Source organism: Phyllostomus hastatus, unplaced genomic scaffold (genome assembly GCF_019186645.2).
Source record: "Phyllostomus hastatus isolate PE091 unplaced genomic scaffold, TTU_PhHast_1.1 phas_contig_29, whole genome shotgun sequence".
In the NCBI taxonomy this organism is placed as follows: Eukaryota; Metazoa; Chordata; class Mammalia; order Chiroptera; family Phyllostomidae; genus Phyllostomus; species Phyllostomus hastatus.
The window spans coordinates 7,869,018-7,887,203 of record NW_025333835.1 but is presented as its reverse complement, the minus strand read 5'-3'; the positions used below and the strand labels follow the sequence as shown (position 1 = coordinate 7,887,203).

Below are 18,186 nucleotides of genomic sequence, written 5' to 3'. Positions count from 1 at the left end.
ATCTTAGCATTGCTCACTAAAACAAAAATGTCATCAGATTTGATTGGAACCATGACAGACCCCAAATAACCAAAGCAATCCTGAGAAAATAAACAAAGCTGGATATGGCACATTCCCTGACCTCAAATTATTCTACAAAGCAGCAATAATCAAAACAAAATGGTACTGACAGAAAAATAAGCAATGGAACAGAATTGAGAGTTCACAAATAAACCCAGATGTATATGGGCAAATAAATTTTCATAAAGAAGCTGAAAGCATACAAAGGATAAAAAGGTTTCTTCAATAAATGATGCTGGGAAAATTGAAAGTCACATGCAAAAGAATGGAACTAGACTATTATTTGTACCCATATAGAAAAATTAATTCAAAATGTATCAAAGACTTAAATATAAGTCCCAAAATAGTAAATTACATAGGACAAAACATAAGTGCTAAAATTACAGACCTTGGTCTTAGAGAAGATTTTATGAATTTGACCCTAAAGGCAAGGGACTAAAATCAAGTATAAACGAATGGACTATATCAAAATAAAAAGCTTCTGCACCACAAAAGAAATGACCAAAAAAACACAAAAGGACAGTCAACTTAATGGGAGAAGACAGGCAAACAACAGCTCCTACAAGAGGTTAATGTCCAAAATATTTAAAGAACTCATACTACTCAACACCAAACAAACAAACAATCCAATTAAAAAAGGGCACAAGACCTGAACAGATACCTCTTCCAAGAAGACATACAAGTGACCAACAGATACATGAAAAGATGCTCAACTTCACCAGCTTTAAGGGAAATGCAAATCAAAACTACAATGAGATACCACCTCACACCTGTTAGAATGGTTATTATCCATAAGACAGATAATAAGTGTTGGAGAGGTTGTGGAGAAAAAAGAACCCTTATTCACTGGTGGTGGGAATGTAAACTGGTACAATCACTGTTTAAAACAGTATGGAGGCTCCTCAAAAAATTAAGAACAGAGATACCATATGACCCAGGAACTCCTCTTCTGGGTATCTACCTGAAATATTTAAACACATTTATTTGCAAACATATATTCACCCCTATGTTCATTGCAGCATTATTCCTGGTGGCCAAGACATGGAAATAACTGAAGTGCCCTTTGATAAACAACTGGATAAAGAAGTTGCAGTACATAAACACAGTGGAATACTGCTCAACCATAAGAAAAGGTGAAATACTGCCATTTATGACAACATGGATAGATCTTGAGAATACCATGCTATGTGAAATAAGTCAGTCATAAAAAGTTAAGAACTGCATGATTTCACTCATATGTGGGATATAGAACTGACAGCAACAAATGAACAAACAAGAAAAACAAACAAACAAAATCTAATAGACATAGTAAAAAATATGGTGGTTATCAGAGGGAAGAGGGGCAGGGGTGGTAAAGGGTGAAGGGGATCGAGTATATGGTGTTGGACAAAGATTTGACTTTGGGTGGTTAGAACAAATACAAATACAAATAATGTACCATGGAATGGTACACTTGAAACCTATATAATCATGTTAATCAGTCATCCCAATAAATTTAGTAAAAAAAGATCCACTGTCCCAAGTGAGAAGGTTTGATTACACATTTCTTTGCAATATTGAAGTTGTAAGATAAAGGACTTGTTAAAAAGACTGCCAACGACCTTTTCAACTTCATGGTGAAGGCCAATGTATGCTTTGAATTACAGTCCAACTATCACTGCTTGAAACTAGGAAGACATCATTTCCCCAAAGAAGGTGGGTACTGCGAGATCACAAACCTAAGAATATGCATGGAAATAAGATAATAGTCTAAATGTTGGCTTCTGTTGGTAGGCTACATTGTTTTGGTTTTTAAGATTAATCCCCTTAAAGGTACTTATTTTATATAACCCATAGAATAGAACCTAAAATGTATTTTATAGATGGTAACATGGAATGAGTCACAGTACAGTGAAGAGAGTATATTATGGGATAAATTTATCTACAAGTCGTGAGAGTACATGATTCCAGCCTTTACCTATCATCATTGCTTGTTACAGTTTGGTTAGTTGTTCATGGTTTCTCAGTAATTTCCTTCTTTATTAGGGAGTTCAGTTTTTTAATCATTTTTATTTTGCCCCATTTACCTTACATCTATCTGATTAGTCCAATTTCTTTATGAAAAGCAATAATGGAACTACACATTTTGACCTTTTTTATCACCAATTACATTTTAAAATCTTTTTGCAGATACTAAGGAAATTATATTGCTATATAAGAAATTAATAAATAAAGAAAAACCGGCTTCATTTCATTTTTACTCCTCCCTTTAAAGTAATGTCCAGAATAATCATTTGGAAACCAGTATCAAATAAAATTAAACCACTTGATTACTTTCCAAAGAATAAATCCATGGATGCTAATTTGTTCTTCTTACTGCCTATTAAATCAAGGTACATTGTTTCTTATGCCTGATATCCTGGAGCACACTTAATAAGGAACATCTATGTCCCACAAAGGACTTTACCCAAATCTGACAATTTAAGTATAGCACAAAATTGAATAAATTTATAAAAGAAGTATGTTTGAAAAGCAATAGTATTAGATCATCCTTGCTGAGGCAGTATTGCAGATATGTTGAAAAATTTGTCTCTGTATTAATCTGTGAGTTTGGATCTTATTTCTTCCATTTATGATTTGTGTGTTTTAAAGTCTTGAATTATCTTCTCTAAGTTCCTTTTATTTTGTATCTAAAGTGAACATAAAAATACACAGAGGGTGTTTTGATGATGAGACTATGTTAACTGACATATTTTAAGCAACCAGTAATTGGTGATGGAGATGGTAATGATGGTGATGGTGATAGCAAGGTAAGGGCACATAGTAGAACACCAGGAAATAACTCTGCTGTGAGATAACAGCTGCACAAAACACTGTGTGTGGACTAAAGCAAACAGAAGCAGCAGAGACTCAAGGAGAATCATGGAGCACAGTAACTTTTTTTTTCCCAGAAATTTCCTCACCTTGTCAGTTAGTAACTAACCTTTAATATTACTTGACAAAGTTCATTTTATTCCATCATATTAACCTTCTTCCCCCAGTCAAAATTATTGAGGCAGGTGGTAGGATTGCTGGCCACAGGAAGCTCTCTGTATGGTATTGGACTGTTAGTTACCAAAGGCGGCCAAGGAGAATACACAAGTGGTGAGTTTCTCCCCCAGGTGAATTTAACAGCATGGAATTTCAGATAGTCTTTTCTGCCATATCCAACTTCTTTAAAATAAAATAAAATTGTAGACTGCCTGTTTTAATGAGAGTGCAGAATGCTGTCCACATCTTACAGTAATGCTTTTCAGTCAGGAATACTGGGTATAATTTTCTACATAAATGGAAAAAGGTAATCTTATCTCTGGTATATCCCTCTTCTGGGTTATGCAGGTTCAGCCAGTGTATAGCTGTTGACAGAAAATTCTCCACTCCAGGGAGAAGCAAAGATGAGAAGAGGCATTGAGAATGTAATGTAAAAGCCTTATGTAATGAGACAAATCCCAGCACCTCTACGGAACTCATTCAGTATGGAAATCATTGCATGTTTCTTTCATTATAGGAATTATACACTGTCTATTAAAAATACAGAAGTGATGTTGTCCAGGCAGTTATTTTAATAGAGTGATTGGCTTTGGATCATCTTTGGTTTTGCAAACAACAGCATGTAAGGCCTACTTGTCTATAGCACCATGCTTCAAGTAAGTCCAGTCTAACATAGTATGGTGGCATTAGTACCTCTTATTATAGAAGCCTGTCAGGGTATTACAATATAAACAACACTTTCTGCTCAGCTGTAAAGCACTTATTCAGGGAGTCCATTTAGTTTCATAAACTTTTTCTAAGTCCCTGACACCTTAAACAAACTATGACAGACATTTATATTGTACGCCAAACAAGAGGAATACTCATTCAGTAAAATGTATGTAGTGACTACCAACAAAAGAGATATGAGATAAAATAAATCTTTAGTGGAAAAAATCATATACTTATATATATAAAGAATTCCTTGGAAAATATTCCTTTTCCCTTTCCTGTCTTCAAAGCAGGCTCTGACAAAGGATAAAATTTAGCTCAGACTCAGAAATCTATTTTAACTTGTTTACATAATTGTTTTCTCACTGACAAAACTAGAGTCTCCTTTTGGCATTGTGGTTATGATATGTTTCCCTGTGCTGATTCATTTAAATATAAATATTATATGGAGATATATGCATAGCATATATGCTTATTCTGTGACTATAAACATTTACTTAAAATATGCGTTCTTCAGAAATCACAAACAGCTTTTTTCCATGTTGTATATGTACATGTGAATGTATGTGTCTGTATAAAATAGTAAATAAAACCATAAAGTAAGGCAAATTGTTCTTGGCCTACATTATTTATTTTCTGTAGAGTAAATATTATATAAACAAAACTTCCTAAGTGAAACATTCCCTGAGGCAATTCTGCATCATAACACTCGTCCCAATGTCTTCCGGCTATACCATTTACAAGTCTCCCCAAGTATTGACAAGATGAGCTACAACCATTCACAGAGGAGAGCACACTTATATGAAGAGAGACAAGTATACTTTCAAGGGACTAAGATTTGAAATATTGATATAGTCACATTAATTGAATTTTTGCCTTGAAAAGTGATTACAAAAATGTTGCTCCAATATTAATTTGTATCTGCTTTGGATAAGATTAACATTAATTTCTTTGCCAGTCCCCATTACTCTTTTATTATTCATTAGTATCTCTCTTTGCATGTGTAAGAGACCTTGATGAAGCATGTTTATTCATAGGCTAACCTTTTTAAATAATTCTAACAGCTCTATAACAGTAACCTTCCTGTCATGCTGAATATCTTGTTTTTGTTTCATTATTCAATGCTTGCACTCTATCCTCCACTTGAGATGCTGAACATGAATCATACTCTCTTCCTATTGCTCTCTTCCTCCCACTAAAGTGCCCTCTGCAGCCCAATCCCACAGGAGAGCTCTGCTCACCAAATACTGCAGCAAAATAGTCATTTGCTTGGATCAGGGACAAAATTATTTCCATAGATGTTGAGTGCACTTATTGATCTATTTTTCTGGTAGCTCATCATATATGTGTTACCATATTTTAGGTTATTGTTCATTTACCTTTTGTTAGAATATTTTGTTTGAGTTCACCTTTGATGAAAGCTCTGGAGGTGGGTGACATTTTCATTTTATCTTTTCTTTGTATATGTGAGCTCTCAGGCTTATTTTTCTGAGCACATAAAATGGACAATGCTGTGAGAGGAGAGGGAGAAAACCAGAGGAAAAGTAAAATCAGTGAAGTAATTATATTTTTCTGCAAGTCAGGACATCATTAAAGCCTCATAAATATACATATATATGTATATATACACTTATATATACATATATTTATATACATATTTACATGCATACATGTATATTTTTAAAATGAGCAAATATAATTTTTGTTTGAATTACTGGTTTAATGTTAGTCTTCTACCTTAAAATAAAACTTAGGATAACTTCTCACATAAAATCACAGATGGTCTTTTTGATTTCTATTCATTTTTTTTAACTGTGGAACAGACCAGAATATATATTTGGATATTTCTGACATTAAACATTAAGCGTTCTATTTATGACACTGAAGGGGCACTCTGTGTAATATGTGTCCAGGAAAATCCACTTCTCATAATCACTGAAATAATGATTTTGCTAATTTTAAGGAAGTTACTTATTTTTTCTATAATGACTCATATATATGTATATATACCCATAGCTTCTTATCTTTGACACAAAACATAAATGAAAAAAAATTAATCCAAAAAAGTTGCCAAGCACCCTAATGACTGTGTGTAATATAACAGATTAAAGAATTATGTAATATTATTTATTATTTTTGTTCATAAATGCAATGAATATAAATCTAACTTGAAAAAAATTCACTTTTTAAATTCTTGTATGTTTGGATTACACTGAATAATTTATTGTTACTAATGGTTTGCTTTATAAGAATATTTGTTTACAGTTGAGAGCTGACGCCTACACTGTCAAGCTGCTACATTGTTGGGAACTGCCCTGCCTGGTTTCAGGAGCTGTAATCCCCCCATGTCTAAGGCTGAGTGAGTGACCTTCGGACCATAAGCCACTAAGGAGACAAAGCTTATCTCCCTGGCAAGAGCGCTGCTTCTGCTCCTTTTTCCATAACTGGCCCCCAATTCTTGATCAGTTAGCCAATGACGGGTAAGATTCCCCAAGGGGGCAACAACCTAAGACAGGCATGATCCTGTGGAGGCCCCTGGGAAGGAACTTGGGGGGCTACAGCAAAGGGGGTGATGGACCCTTGCCCCTTGGCTTTGACAAAGCCTTAGTCCTCAACCTGCCCGCGAGAAGTCTTCTAATTTCTTGGCTATCTTCCCTCCTCTGCCTGACTTAATCCTGAAATAATCACAGAAGGCGATGCAGCCCTTTGCTGGAAAGGGTAGGTTCCCTGGGTGATCAGGCCTGAGAAAGAATACATAAACTCCTGTGAAAACTGCTTTGCTAAGAATGTTCTCAATTAAATGATAAGGTCGGAGCAGGAAATGAGTTTGTTTCAAACAAACCCTCATAAAAGACCCTGACCCAAAATAAGTCCTCGTAGTTCTTTGTATGCTATCTATTGTTTGATCCTTACTGCCTGACAATGATTAATGAAATTTACCTGTATTCCTATGCAATTTAAAAGCCAATAAAAACCTGTGGAGGGAAGGATCAGGGTGTTCTCCCCTAGAGAGGGTGGCCAGGCTGCTCTGAGGCACCCTCCCCTTGAGAGGGTAGCCGTGCTGTCCCTTTTCCTCCACAGGACTCGGTAGTCCAGGTGAATGTCTTATTTCATGCATAATGCCTCAGACACTGCGGGCCGGTTATCTGCATCACTACATCAAATCTGCATTCTTTTCACTGAATCCATTGTACTGCAAGGAAAGCCTTGTGACAAAGACCACCTACTGTTACAGTGAATGAAGGTTCTGGGCTTGATATAGCTTTTAAAGTCCAATAATCTGGACACCTTTCATAATTTGTCAAAGCCAAGTTTATTTAATTAAATAAAGTATTAATTAAATTGTTCCAGTTATTTCTCCCTTTGACCTCTTACTCTCAATGATAATATAGAATGTTACAGGCTACAACCTAAAGAACATATGCTGTAACACACAGATCAAGAAAATTAATTTCTCCAAAGTGAAGTGCGATGAATCTAGAGACATTGTGCCTGGTTCCGTACCAATGGCAGAACAGAGGAAAGCCAACAAGGAAAAGGGTGCCCCTTTGTTAAAGAGAGAGGACGGGTTTCCATCTAATCCCTGACCCCAGTGAGACTGAAGATTCCGTTAGGAAGGTGATGTTTCACTTTGACAGAAACAAGGCCATGGGGCTTTAAACATAGCAAGGGGCTTCACCTGTGAAAGACAGGAGAAAATTCCAATTAAATGAGAAGATTTTAGACAGAAGAGTTGAGTTCAAATTCTAAAATTCTGTGGGACTTAAGTAATAAAATGGCTAAGTGAATGCCCAAAAGTCAATTAAGGACATTTTTGTCTCTCTCTACAACACAAAGAGGCTGTTCTTGCTTCTCAAGATCCCATAGTAAATTCTAATAACATAGCATATGTGTGTGTATTTTCTTTTTATAATATATTTTGTTGATTATGCTATTACATTTGTCCCATTTCCCCCCTTCCCTCCCCTCCACTCTGTACCCCCTCTCCCACCCATGTTCCCCCCCTTTAGTTCACGTCCATGTGTCATTCTTATGAGTTCTTTAGCTTCTACCTTTCCCGTACTATTCTTGCCCTCCCCCTATCTATTTTCAACCTACATTCTATGCTACTTATTCTCTATACCTTTTCCCCCTCTGCCCTCCTCCCACCCCCCTGCTGCTAGCCCTCCATGTGCCCTCCATTTCTGTGGTTCTGTTCCTGTTCTAGTTGTTTACTTAGTTTCTTTCGGTTTTGCTTTAGGTGTGGTTGTTAATAATTGTGAGTTTGCTGTCCTTTTACTATACATGTCTTTTTCTTTATCTTCTTTTCTTAGATAAGTCCCTTTAGCATTTCATAAAATAAGGGCTTGGTGATGATGAACTCCTTTAATTTGACCTTATCTGAAAAGCACTTTATCTTCCCTTCCATTCTAAATGAGAGCTTTGCTGGATAGAGCAATCTGGGATGTAGGTCCTTGTCTTTCATGACTTGGAATATTTCTTTCCAGCCCCTTCTTGCCTGTAAGGTCTCTTTGGAGAAATCAGCTGACAGTCTGATGGGAACTGCTTTGTAGGTTACTGTCCCCTTATCTCTTGCTGCTTCTAGGATTCTCTCCTTCGTTTTTACCTTGGCTAATGTAATTATGATGTGCCTTGGTGTGTTTCTTCTTGGGTCCAACTTCCTTGGGGCTCTCTGAGCTTCTTGGATTTCTTGGAAGACTGTTCCCTTTGCCAGATTGGGGAAGTTCTCCTTTATTATTTGTTCAAATAACTTTTCCACTTGTTGCTCCTCCCCTTCTGGTACCCCCTATAATTCGAATGTTGGAACGTTTAAAGGTGTCCTGGATGCTCCCAAGGCTCTCCTCAATTTTTTGAATTCTTATTTCATCATGCTTTCCTGCTTGGTTGATTCTATCTTCCTTCTGGTCCACTGTATTGTTTTGAGACTCAGATTCCTTCATTTCTCTATTGGCTCTCCTCCGCGTATCTTCCTGCATCTCTTTTATGGTAACCTGCATCCTTTCATCTAAATTGTGCCCAAAATCAACCAATTCCGTGAGCTTTCTGATCACCAGCGTTTTGAACTGTGCATCTGATAGATTGGCTATTTCTTGGTCGCTCAAAAGGATGAGTCCTGGGGGACTGATCTGCTCTGTTGTACACATGTCTTATGTCTTTCCCTGTCTCTCCTATTTTTTTTTTCCAGTCTGGTCGCTCTTATTATGGTGGGGGGCGGAGCCTTAGGTGTTCACCGGGGCTGGGCGCCCCAGTCGCTAGATTGTAATGTTCTATGTGGGGGCGGGAGCGGGGACAGGAGGGAATCAATGGCGGCAGTTCAGTTCTCCTGGGCCCAGACCCTTCCCCGGGCTCCTGGGCTGTGAGCTCTGCCCTGGTCCACAATCGCTGCCCCACAGGGTCCGCCAGCCGCAGCTTGCGTACTCAGGGATCACCGCTGCGTTCTTGCGCCCCGGATGGCTGTCGCGCCGATTCCGCACCAAACTTCCCCGACCTCCGCGCGCCACTGACCCGCGCCAGCCCCGCACCCGCCCGGCTCTTTGTCCCCTACCAGTCTGGATGAACAGGTCTACTTCAACTTCTTGGCTGTCCAACTTCCATTCAGATAAATCCTCTATCAGTTCTATGTGTTATGCTGACCGTAATTTATTGTTGTTCTAATCTTGGTTGTGCGAGGAGGTACGGTGCGTCCACCTAGTCCTCCATCTTGCCAGAAGTCTCGTGTGTGTATTTTCTATGTCAGATACAGATCTGTCCCCTCAATCTTAGTTATAACTACAAACCACACCACCTCTATTGTACATTTGTGTTTTCCTGCCTTGTCCATTTATTCTGAACCACACTGACATTAACAGCATTAGGAGTGCATCTTTGTGAAATTTTTGCTTATGTTCTCAGCATAAATTACTAAAAATAAGACTTTTATTTACGTTGTTTAAAGAAGGTGAAGAGGAAAATCAGAGCCCAAATGGGCACATGCTGATAAACATTTCTGCAGAAAACGAATTCCAGTTTACATTCCCCTCTGTCAGTTGATGAGATTAACCTTCTCCTAACTCCTTACCTGCCCTGGGTTTGTCATTGTGCTCACTCAACACCAATGATATGACACCACCTTTTAAATTTGTTACACAATGCTTATACTTTGTTCTTATTATCCTCTGATGATTCTTCTGGATGTTCTACTCTATTTCATTTATATGTATGCCTATTATTTTATCACTACAGCATATTTATAGTTATTGATTTACAATGAATCAATATCTGGCAGTTCAAAAACTATCTTTTATGATTTGTTATTCTACTGTTTTAATTTTTCTGAATAAGTTTTAGAATTGAATACTAGAAAGCAAGTGGTACTTAAGTGGAAATAAGTATAAATTCAAAATATCTACTTGATATATCTATTTGAAGCTAATTAGCTTCTTTTCCACATTAAGAAACTCCAAATTTAAATATTATGACTTTTTGAGGGTATATTATATATAGGAGAACTGTGCTCTATTTTCCATTCGACCAGAGACTCCTTAAACACTTTTAATTTAAATTTAGTTTATTAAATTTAATTTTAGTTTTACTGTAAACATTTAGAACTACATTGTTTTATGTTGCTGGATGGTTTGACTTTAATAAGATTGTTTCTTTCATTATGTGAGGTACGAATATTAATATATTTGCTTGTGCTCTTGCTATCTGTTTTGTTCTTTCTTCAAGTTCTTTTTTTAACTCCTTGTTTTTCTTGGTGCTATCCAGGTTATACTTACAAATGTTTTTGCATCCTCCAGTACATTGAAAATTATTCAATCTATTTTAAACTTATAAATATGTAAAACATTTACCTCTTTCAAAATCTCACATTTAAAAGTATTTCATAGCATTGAGAGTACCAGTATTCTGTTTAGTCCTCCCTTTTATACACAGAAGATTAGCCAGTTTTACTTCCCTACGCTGCATTCTTCTTCTCACATTTTGGCCACAAATAAAACATTTAAGTTAGGTATTATTTATTATTATATTAATAAAACAATAAATCCTCAGTCAATTATGGTGTTAAACTTTGTTTTCATCTAATAAATTTTGAATTATTTTAACATGTTTATATACATTTAATGTTCATTGAAATTCCATTAAAACCATGATCCCCTTATTCTTGATAAGTTAATCTTTTAATAATTTCCATGTTGTTCATTTTATGAAATGTTTCCATGTTGTTCACTTTATTAAATAATATAATTTGTAGTATATCTGAGAAAACTATTTTCTTGCTTTTACACATAAGTTACAACATTGGGTCTTAAATTCATGATTTATACCCAATTCTCCATTGTCTTAAAGCATTAGATTTTTAGGTGAGAATCATATCCAATTGGAATTTTCCATCTACTTTATGAGCAATGTTTTTTTTTATTTTGTTTTTTTCTTTTCAACATGCTTAAGTCAGGTGATGGTGATAATTTTTTTGTAGCATAATATTTTAAATTATGGAGGGAGCCATAACTGATGTAGCCCAGTGGATTGAGCGTAGGTCTGTAAACCAAAGGGCCAGTTTGATTCCCAGTCAGGGCACATGCCTGGATTTCAGGCCAGGTCCCCAGTTGGGGGCACGTGAGAGGCAACCACACACTGATGTTTCTCTCCTCTCTTTCTCCTTCTCTTCCCTTCTCTCTAAAAATGAATAAATAAAACCTTTTAAAACATCAGGGGGGTATGCCAATAAGTATTCACATGTGCAATTAATTTTCATGGAAATATAACTTTTAAATAATTTTGTCAGTGAAATTTGGGGACTCATTTTTCTAAGTGACAAACAATCAAAGGCATTTTTGGAGTAAACTCAAAATTTTGGGGCAATAAAATTCACTCATATCTGAATAAGTTGTTGGCTTATTTGTTTCTGGTGAATTTCATGTGTCAAAGAAGAAAATAGAATTCCTTTCTGAGGCATAATATTTAAGACAAATTTATTTGTTACTCTCTTCCATGTCTTACTTTTTTCTTGATGCAATTATTAACTAGCAAATTAATTATAAAAAATACGTGAGAAAATCCATGGTTAATCTGATTTCTGCCACAGACTCAGTCATCTTGTGTTTCTGAGAAATTTTATATAGTCCTTGCCTTTCAAAATTTCTTCAAATCTTCTCTTTTACTTCTGAGTATCTAGTAATAATCAGTTTTGCCACCATTTTGGGCCGAGTTTCTGGATTTTCTCTTTTTAATTCTGCTTACAAAATGGACAACTCTTTTCTGAGTTTATCTTTTTTCTTGTAATATTTTTCAAAAAGCTAAAGCGAGAGCCAATACATTATTCTTTCCACCCCCCACCAGATAAACAGGATCATATTGTCTTGATTTGTCTTCCAAATATCATAGGTAACAACAGTTCTATATCATATAGGACCCCATCATCAAAGTCTCCAGTATCAATTCTCTTCTCATTTGATCCTTGATCACTAAACCAATTTAGTTGTTGTTTTAACAACATTTCATTGTCAACATAGAAATAGCTGTATTACTTTAGGTAATGATAGCTGTTTAAAGATGTGAGCCCCAAACTTCACTATTCTTATACTTAAGCTTTTATTTCTCATTTATATGAAGTTTGACATAAATTTTCCTAATTAGCTGAAATCTCTTCCCCAAATGATAATATAGGGATGCAGTGTTCTTCCATGTTGTATATTTCTCATCTTCAGTTGTGGCTTCCAAAACCATCATCAATATTTGATACAAGCTTGTGGAGTAGAGAAAGAGTATGAAGACTTTTGTGTAAGAAAATGTTTGTTGTTTATTTTTTTATTGTAGTAAGAACACTCATGATACCTACACTCAACAAATTCTTAAGTGTATGATAGAGTATCATTACCTTTAGTCACTATTTTGTACAGCATATCTCTACAATCTATTCTTGCAGAACTAAAACTTTATACCCATTGAACAACTCATCATTCTCCACTCCCACTAGCCACTGGCAGCCAACATTCTACTCTTTGCTCGCATAACTGTGATCATGTGGTATTTGTTCTTCTGTTATTCGTTATTTCCCTTAGCATAATGTCTTCCAGGTTCATCCATGTTGTTGCATATGTCAAGATTTCCTCCTTTTAAAAGGATTAACAATATTCCATTTTGGGTATATACAACATTTTCTTTACCCATTCATCTTTCAGTGGACATTTCGTTGTTTCCATATCATGGCTAATATAAATAATGCTGCAACAAACCCAGGAGTGCAAATATCTCTTAGGAATCCTGCTTTCAGTTATTTTGGATATCCACACAAAAGGGGGATTGATGGATGATATGATAATTTTATTTTTGATGTTTGGAGAAATTCCACACTGTTTTCCATAGCAGCTGTACCATTTTGTAGACCCATCAATAGTGCACAGTTCTTCCAATTTCTGAATATCTTCTTGAACATTTATCTTTATTTTTTAAATAAAGCCATCCTAACAAGTGTGAGATGTTATCATCTCACTTTGGTTTTGACTTGAATTTGCCAGATAGTGATGTTGAGCATCTTTTCATGTACTTGTTAGCCATTTGTATGGCTTAAGGACTTACACATACACACGACCAGAAACTGTAAAACTTCTAGGGAAAAAAACATAGGGAAAGCTTTCTTAATATTGTTCCTAGCCATGATTGTTTCAGATATGACCCTAAAAACACAGGCAACAAGTCCAAAATTAGACAAGTGGGACTAAAATCTCCTTTAAGTAAAATAAAATAATAAAATTAAAATAAAATAAAATAATAAAATACCACCTATAAAATGGTAGAACATATTTGCAAATCATATATTTGATGAGTTAATATTGAAAATATATAAAGAACTTCTACAACTTAATACTCCCCCCCCCACAAAATAACAAAGTCCTTTAATAGATATTTCTCCAAAGAAAATATAAATCAGTCAACAGGCATATGAAAAGGTGTGAAATTTCATGGGAAGGTTTTATGTGTCAGACATGGAAACTTTTTATGTTATGTCAGTTCAATTTCTGTTGGATATAATTCAGCAATGTGACTATTTCTCCCTGTAAAGGAGGCTGGGAAATATGGACTGATATGTGCTCAGGAAGAAGAAATGGCTGTGGTGAGCAATTAGCCAGTCTCTATCATACTAAATATCATCATCATCTACCTCAGCTTCCAGTTTACTTTCTTCATATGCAGAGCAGGATTTGGAGTTTATGAGTCAACAAAATAGACCATTGCCGCCCCTTTGTGGTTCCTCAAGGCCATAACCATTTCTAGTCGGACTACAGTGGCCTTTTATAGAAATTAGAACTGCAGTTTTGGACCTGCAGAAGGTGAGGCCTTGTCAGGTATAACAATAACAAGTCAGAAAGAAACAGACGCACATGTATATTTGTCTTAAAATTTTGTTCTTTGATTTTTGTTAGGTGCTTCTCTAAGACTGAACCATTCAGACAGGGACAAAAAACAAAAACTAAGCTAACTAAAAATAAGGTTTGAGTTTTTACTAGTCAAGGTGAAATCCTGACTGAGTAGAATTCATAAGACATGCGAAGCAGCAACACGGCTCAGATACAGACAAGCCACACAGCATGAGACAAGTTGTCCTGACATGCATTTTTCATTTTTAATCCAGCAACCTGGAGCTTCCTAATCAATCCACTCACTCCTGGGAGGCCCATATCTACAGGGTTCTGGAAATTATCAAAAATCTCCAAGAGTAAAACAGAAAGTATGAAGAGATATGTAGCTAGTCACTTAAACTTGTGGAATATGTCTTTACTCCAGGGAAAAAAGAGGAATGTAAATTTAAAGCCAGTCTTGTCTGCTTTTATGGCTATGAGAATAATCCTGCCTGCTAACAAGCTTCCCAAAGTCAGTTTGGCCAGAGGACTAGGTCTGCTTTCCTGGTGAAATGTTTTTGATGGAACATTACTACTTTCAGTGACAAGTGTCCTTTTTTGATATGTACCATGTTTGTTTATTTGCTTGTTTGTTTGTTTATTTTGAGTCTCATCTGTTCTCAGGTAAGTAAAATCATCCAGTTTTAGGGGTTGAAAATAACTGTTAGAATTCTGTTTTTATACACATTCCCTTTCAGCCATTATTTAATTATAGGCAGTTTGTGGGAATAAAAGCTAATCAACTTTATACCTATCATTGAAATGTCATTTAGAGATTACTAATAAGTTTAAGTGATCCTCTCAATCAAAAATTGAAAAATCAGCTTTCTCATTGATGAAATTAGTCTCATTATAATTGAGAATTGGTTATCCCTATATCTATGCTGATGAATTACCAGATGGTATTACCTAACAGATTTAAAATAGCCATTTACACAATGGAATACTACCCAGCAGAAAGATAGAAGGAGCTCCTGCCTTTTCTAACATGGATGGAACTGGAGAGCATTATGCTAAGTGAAATAAGCCAGGTGGTAAAAGACAAATACCACATGATCTCACCCATAAGTGGAACTTAATCAACAAAACAAACAAGCAAACAAAATATAACCAAGACATTTAATAAAGAACAGACTGACAGTAACCAGAAGGGATGGGGAAGGGTGTAATGGAGGAAAGAAGGGTAAGGGTCGTCAAGGAACATATATAAAGGACCCATGGACACAGCCAAAGGAGAGAAGGAGTGAGGATGGGAGGTTGGGGTGGGTGGGGTGGGGGAAAGTGGTGTTAGGAAATGGAGACAACTATACTTGAACAACAACATCAACAAAAAAACAGTGATTAAGATAAAAACATAAAAATTTTAAAAATATGCTACAGTCTGGATGTGAAGTCAAATGTAGACCATTTTAAAGACCATAACTAGAGACAATTTGGTTATTCTTACTGTTAAGTTTTCAGTTTTGATTACTGCCTAGTCACTCCAATTGATCAATTCACAATTAATCATGAAGACAGGTTTAAAAGATCAAATCTGTAAGGATTGGCCAAATTAGGTACATTGAGGAGATTTGGGAGTCTTAACTATGTTCTGAGGACAATTCTTACAGTACTATAAGCATAGGAGATTTGTTCCTAATAAATATTTCATGTTGATGGTCATAATTGGCAAAGTAGAAACATAGAAAACAGGAAACAAAGTTTTAGTCAGGTTACCATACTCTGACTTTTAAAACAAGAATATAATTATTCTTATCTCTCAAGTTTGCTTTCACCCCCAAAGTCAAGATCAGCATAGCCATCAACACTACTCAGAGCTTGCTCACAGAACAATTTTAGATGTATTTGTAAGTTAAAATGAATTTTCAACATGCTGAGCCATGTGATCTGTCATATTAGTGTAGATGTTAGGTGCCTAAGCTTTCTCTGTGTGAAAGTATTTACAGAGTTTTTGCTGAAGAAGTCATGAAGACCATATGTAGGAAACTACTGTTGTTTAAGTTAGTACATTATAACTATTGTGAACTTCTTTTTAATAAAAACACCTACATTGATGAGTTCACATTTTGGTTTAAAGTGATTATTTTGAAAACTCATTTTTTTTCCTAATTAAACAGTCGTTTGTTACAGAAACATGGCAAGCTGTCAAATGAGTAGCATGTCTTCTTCTAATCTTGACTTATTAGTATAATTTTTCCCTTCAAGATAGGCAGCAAAAATATCCATGGGTGCTATAATTGGATATGAAATGAGACAGTTGCCTCTGGCAATTTAAATGAAATAGGTTGATTGTTGAATTGTGAAGATTCTATTTTTTCTTGTTAGCTCTTGTCCCTCTCACTTACCCTATCTGCATGAGGGAGGTTAATCAGCAATTCTGTGGTGTGAAACTCCATGGTATCTGAACTTGTATTTGAGCTCAGTTTCTTAAAGTGTGAGCTTGGAGAAGGACTTCACTCCTCCAAGCAGGAGTTTCCTCATCTAAAAACTGAAGATAATAACACATTCTTTGTTGAACTGACTAAAAAGAATTCAATATACTGTGTACAATATACCTGGCAGGAAATAGGTACTAAACAAAAGCAGTGATTATTATGAGGACTTGCTAAATCATGGAAACAATAATTTACCTAATTTGAGCTGCATGGCAAAGGAACCCCACGTTCCTTCCCAGAGAAGGACACATTTATTCCATGGTTAAAATATCAAATTTTAAGCTGATATAAAAATTTTATAGCCAGCTATCAACTCTAGAAAACAGAGGTTGATAATGGAAGTGCTGACAAATCTTTTGATGTTTTCAGAAATGTAATGGGTTTCTTAAGCAACTGGAGTTGCAAGGTAAGCTGTTTACCTTTTTCTGCTAAGGAGGCAATTATGCAGGCCTGTGGAGAAGTTTATAATATGATTAAACAGTGAACATTAAATCAAATGGTGAATGAATTCCCAAGATACAGTTTACCTTCACTGCACTTTTGAGTTACTGAATTGTACTTTTGAACGTCTTTTAACCGGATAATGGGAAAGAAAATGCCAATGTTTTTAAGACTGTGTTAAAATGAAGGTAGGCTGATGGAAGGGTGACTTTAAAAAATACCTTAATTTTAACATATATTAAATGAGAAAAGTTGCTTCTATTTACATTTTTTAACAAACCTTAAAAATTATTACATCCTAGATAACTGGTCCAGACATTCTACTGAATGTTTGCTTATGTTATTTTGCATCAGATTTATATTTGATACACTGCAAAACTATCTGAGCTTACACATGTAGCTAATAAAAATTACACTTCAAATCTGTGCAATAACTCAATTTGTAATTTATTTCTAATATACTAGATATTAGAATTTTTACAAACACTAAAATATATTAAATATATTGTAAAGGAAGATTTTTATATATTAACTTTAGAATAAAAAATGCTGCTAAATTTTTACCATTGTGTAAATAATATGACTTTTATATTTAATATTTAGAGTGACATATTTACTATCACTGTGTCTATGGAATAAAAACCTGTAATCTTCTAACTTTTTAAAACAATTTTTTATTGTTGTTCAAGTATAGTGGTCTCCATTTTCATGCCACCACTTCCCCCATGCACCCCCACCTCCCACCCTCACTCCTTCCTACCTTTGGTTTTGTCCATAGGTCCTTTATACATGACTTACTTTAGACCCATCAATTCCACTGCAAGGATTATACCCTAGAAACCCTGAAACACCAATTCAAAAGAACCTATGCACCCCAATGTTCCTAGAAGCACAAGTTACAATAGCCCAGTGTTGGAAACAACCTAAGTGCCTATCAGTAAATGAGTGGATCAAATAACTATGGTACATTTACATAATGGAATACTACACAGCAGAAAGAAAGAAGGATCTTCTACCCTTCACTACAACATGGATGGAATTGGAGAATATTATGCTAAGTGAAATAAGCCAGGTGGCAAAAGACAAATACCATATGATATCACGAATAAGTGGAACCTAATCAACAAAACAAACAAGCAAGCAAAATA

General features: G+C 35.5%; 1 pseudogene; it reads right to left on the bottom strand.

Moving 5' to 3' along the window:
• LOC123818682 overlaps positions 1-16,558 on the bottom strand; it is a 38,991-nt pseudogene extending 22,433 nt beyond the window's left edge.
• Between the last annotated feature and the right edge of the window lie 1,628 nt (positions 16,559-18,186).